This window comes from Orcinus orca, chromosome 1, assembly GCF_937001465.1.
Source record: "Orcinus orca chromosome 1, mOrcOrc1.1, whole genome shotgun sequence".
Taxonomy (NCBI): domain Eukaryota; kingdom Metazoa; phylum Chordata; class Mammalia; order Artiodactyla; family Delphinidae; genus Orcinus; species Orcinus orca.
In genome coordinates, this window is record NC_064559.1 from 8,799,693 (window position 1) to 8,804,997 (window position 5,305).

The window sequence follows — 5,305 nt, forward strand, 5'->3', positions numbered from 1 at the left end:
GCATGATCAAACCTCTGTTAGAGCTGGTTAATGCTGATCTTATTGCCTCGCAGTCTCTCTAGTAGTGTCCAAGAAATTATGTTTAAGGTCCATCTGAAGAAAAAAAGCACTGGAGAGGCAAGAAAGGACTTGGGTCAAAAGCTTCAGAGGGTTGTAGGGAGATGGAACTTGCTTCTTAAAAAAATTATGTTGAGCTCTGGAGCGCCTCCATTACTTAACACACCTTCCAAACCATTCATTGGGATAGTTTTACCCATGTTTAAAGTCTCATATTATATGCAGTTTGGGGGCTTTTATAAATTCAGAAATAAAGTAATATAAAGAGTAGAATATTGAAGGCTTCAGAATAGGACTATAAGAGACTCAGTACTGCTAAATAAGTTCCCAAACAAAAATGTTCAGCCACCCCCACCCCCAAACCTATGTGTAATAGGAGAAAATGCACAGCAAGAAGCAGAGGAAAAGCATGTAGACAGGAATAGATCATACACTGAACAGTCTACAACCAAAGAAAAAAAGCAAACAACATACGTATACACAAAAGCCTAAGGAGCAGCTATTCTCCTCATGTCTCTAGGTGAGTTCCTCTACCCAGTAGATTACAGTCATGAAAACAACTCAATTGTTTTTTTTTTAAGGTAAAAAACTGTTTCCCATCATGCTCCATTTTCTAGAATCTACCCTTTTTGATTGGTTGGTATAAACAAAATGCAAAGTACATAAACATGCAAGCGTGCATGCGTGTGCACATACACGCACACGCACGCACACACAGACACTGTCCTAAAATGTGAAAAATGCAGATATATAACACTGGTATTAGAAATCACTTCAACTTTATACTTAGGAATTTATAGACCCTTCATTTGCCCCCCCAAAAATATTTTTCCTTGTCCTTATTCTTAAAATGCCCAACCACCAAAAGAAAAAGGAAAAAAATAAAAGGCTTTAAATGCACATGTTTCAAGTCAGTGTCTTGTTAACAAAAAAGGTAGTATTTTCTTCACTTTGGCCATTGTTAAGCATGCAGGCATAGATCAGGGAATGTTAATACTCACATGTATTAAAAAAAAAAGCAACATTAACAGAGCATATATCTTTCAAAAAAGGCTAAAATACTAACAAATACAAGTCAATGCACATATTTTTAACTAGTGCAATTTTATCTACAATGGAGTAAATGTTATTTTGTGTGCCAGGCATTGCAATACTGTTCATTTCCCTTTTATCATGCAAACATGCCAATTTTATCATTAAAAAAACCTTTATTGGGTCACATTCACGTTGCCCTCCCACCCAAATTAAGGGGGGGAAAGTCAATAAAAGAGCCCCTCAAGATTTCATAATTATGAACATAAAGCTCCTAGATAATAGTGTATAGGCTGAATTTTCAGATTTATATAGAAAAAATTATAATTTACATAGATGTCTTCCTCACCGATTACAACACAATGTGAAGTTACACTACTCTGAAATTTGTACCAACTGTACAAAACCATGAAAAAAATTATGTTCTTCATGTCCTGAGAGCCTACACATTTTTGAGTAATTTAAAAGGGCAACTATGAGAGCCTGACATTTTTCTGTATCTCACCTCTTCTGCCTCTCTATCTGCAGGATTTGTAAATCAAAATCAGTAACATCTTTGTAGCAAACGTCTCATCTATCTCCCCGTTCTTCTCTCCTAACTAATCCTACTCAATTTTCTCTCATCTTCCTGAGCATTCTCCATGAACAGCATTGCAAGTTGGTTTAAAAAAGAAAAGAAAGAAAGAAAAAGAAAAAAAGGAAAAAGGAAAAAGAAAGTTTTACAAAGGTTTTGCTGGTTAATTATTTACTGGTGGAATCACTCCACCAGGAGTCTGATTTCATTGGCTAGCAGTTGGTTTCCGTGGAATAGGCCCCCTGCGAGCTTGGTGAGCAGCTCTCGTTCTGTGGTTTCAGGATCGCTGTCAACAGAGCTGGAACTTGCGCTCATGTTGTCGACAGAAGTATTGGCTGGGAGCTCCAACTCCGGCTCACTAGTCTCACTGGCCGTGGACGCCACGGAAAGCAGGGACATACGCCGGGTGAGCCGGCCAGAGGGCAGAAGGGAGGCGGCATAGTCCGCTATGATACCAGCTACATCTAGATTACACGCCTCATCAAGGGCAATGAAACCTACATTTGCATTGGCCTCGCAGACACAGAAGGAGCTGTCGTCTTTCATCAACAGGTCAATGCTACACACATCCGATCCCAGGATGTTAGACACCTGCATAGCTAGCTGCTTCCCTTGTTCACTCAATGAGCACATCATCCCGACACCACCTAGTGAGCAGTTTCTTTGCATCCTCCCATCTGTTGAACAGCGTAACATTGTGCCAACCACACGACATCCCACGACAATGACACGTACATCCCTTCCATGAGACTCTTTAACATACTTCTGAAATAGGTATGGAGCTTCATGGCGAATAAGATGGCTTAGATTAGCCAAAGGGTGCTTATCGCGAGCCAAGAAAACTGCTTTGCCTCTATGACCCCGTGTATTCTTCACCACCTTTGGGAACTCCAGTACTTCTGCTTCATCAATCATTTTAGCAAAATTTTCATGACCACTGTGAGAGAAAGTATCTGGCAGAGGAACACCATGACCTGCCAACTCTTGAAACATCCAGAACTTATTAACACAGTTCAGGATGGTTTGAGGTCAGTTCATCAACCTGCTTCCCACCTTCTCTAGATGGCGCAAAACAGTGACGTCACTATCACTTTGCACCCAAGGGGTTGGTACTGTCACTACCACCACCTGAGGATAGTTCTCCATCGATACAAAGACCCAGGTTTCCTTGCTCGATTGTTAGCACCACCTCATCTATCACCACAGCCCTAAAGTCCAGTTCCTCCTCACAACATTTGGCCTTTAATGCTCGTAAGATCTCTTTTGGGGGATAGTCTTCACTGATTCGACAATCTGTCAAAAACCACAACTTGGCAGCCACAGAGCTACACATCTTGATTTGCCTGTTTTCCTCTTCTGGGATTACTTCCTCCTGAATATAGACTCTTTCTAGTGAATCGAACTTGTATCCCCTCGCCGGCCTCCCAGCAAAGCCAATTTACTGACACTGGGATGTGGTGAGGGAAAGTACAGCGTTTACTGCAGGGCACCAAGGATGGAGAACAGGCAGCTCATCCTCAAAAGACCCGAACTCTCTATTGTGGTTTTAATTTGCATTTCCCTTATAGCTAAAGATATTAAACATCTTCTCATGTGCTTACTTGCCATCCGTATACCCTCTTTACTGAAGAGTCCAAATCTTTTGCTTTTTTTTTTTTTTTTTTTTGTCTGCACCATGCACAACTTGCAGGATCTTAATTCCCTCACCAGGGATCGAACTCAGGCCCTTGGCAGTGAAAGTGCAGAGTACAGTCCACCAGACTGCCAAGGAATTCCCTTGCTATTTTCTAATTAGATTGTTTTCTAACTGTTGAGTTCAGAAAGTTTTTAGAAATAGTCTGAATAGAAGTACTTTGTTGGAGTTTTTAGGGTTAGGATTTTTTAGGTTAGTTTTAGGTTCACAGCAAAATTGAGCAGAAAGTACAGAGATTTCCCATATACTCCTAGCCCCTCCACATGCACAGCCTATCCTGTTATCAACATCCTCCACCAGAGTGGAACATTTGTTACAATTGATGAGCCTACTCTGACACATCATAATCATCCAAAGTCCATAGTTTACATTAGGGTACACTCAGTGTTTTACATTCTATGGGTTTGGACAAATGTGTAATGACATGTATCCATCTTTATAGTATCATATAGAATAGTGCTAAAAATAGTGCTGTGCCTAGTCATTCCTCTCCCCTAACCCTGGGCCACCACTGTCTCCATTTGCCTTTTCTAGAATTGTCATGTAGTTGGAATCATACAAGATATAGCCTTTTCTAATTGGCTTCTTTTACTTTGTAATACACATTTAAGATTCTCTCATGTCTATTCATGGCTTGATAGCTCATTTCTTTTTAGTGCTGAATAATAATGCATTGAATGAATTTACCACTGTTTATCCATTCGCTCACTGAAGGACATCTTGGTTGCTTCCAAATTTTGACAATTTGAATACAACTACTATAAACATCCATGTGCAGGTTTTTGTGTGCCCATAAGTTTGTAAGAAACTGCTAAACTGCCTTCCAAAGTGGCTGTACCATTTTGCATTCCCACCAGCAATGAATGAGAGTTCCTTTTGCCCCACATCCTCACCAGCATTTGGTGTTTTCAGTGTTCTAGATTTGGCTACTCTAATAGGTGTGTAGTGGTATGGCGTTGTTGTTTTCACTTGCATTTCCCTGATGACATGTGATGCAAAACATCTTTTCATGTGCTTACTCGCCATCTGTTATATTCTTTGGTGAGTTATCTGTTAAGGTCTTTGGACTATTTTTTGAGTTGTTTGTTTTCTTATTTTTAAGTTTTAAGAGTTCTTTGTATATTTTGAATAACAGTCTTTTATCAGATGTGCCTTTTGCAAGTATTTTCTCCCAGTGTGTGGCTTGTCTTCTCATTCTTTTGACATTGTCTTTGCAGAGCAGAAGTTTCTTAATGTTGATGAAGTCCAGCTTATCAATTTTTTCTTTCATAGATCATGCCTTTGGTGTTGTATGTTAAAAGTCATTGCCATATCCAAGGCTAGGCTTTCTCCTATGTTGTCTTCTAGGAGTTTTATGGTTTTGCATTTTACATTTAGGTCTGTGATCCTTTTAAAGTTATTTTTGTAAAGGGTATAAGATCTGTGTCCAGATTTATTTTTTGCAAGTGGATGGCCAGTTGTTCCAGCATCATTTGTTGAAAAGATTATTCTCCATTGCATTTCTTTTGCTCCTTTGTCAAAGATCAGTTGACTATATTTATGTGGGTCTACTTCTGAGCTCTGTATTTTGTTCAATTGATCTATCTGTCTATTCTTTCATCAATACCACACTGTCTTGATTACTGCAGCTTTATAGTAAGTCTTAAAGTTGGGTACTGTCAGTTCCCCAACTTTGTCCTTCTTCAATATTGTGTTGGCTATTCTGGGTGTTTTGCCTTTTCATATAGACTTTAGAGTCAGTTTGTTGATATTCATACAACTTGCTGTGATTTTGATTGGGATTGCTCTGAATCTATAAATCAAGTTGGGAAGAACTGATATCTTGACAATATTGGGCCTTTCTGTCCATAAACATGGGATGTATCTCAGCTTATTTGGTTTATCTTTGATACCTTTCATCAGAGTTTTGTAGTTTTCTTTATATAGATCTTATACATAGTTTGTTAGAT

The 5,305-nt window shown here is 39.2% G+C and overlaps 1 pseudogene; it reads right to left on the reverse strand.

Moving 5' to 3' along the window:
* Nucleotides 1-1,477: 1,477 nt before the first annotated feature.
* Nucleotides 1,478-2,996, reverse strand: LOC101283082 (beta-citrylglutamate synthase B-like; annotated as a pseudogene).
* Nucleotides 2,997-5,305: the final 2,309 nt, after the last annotated feature.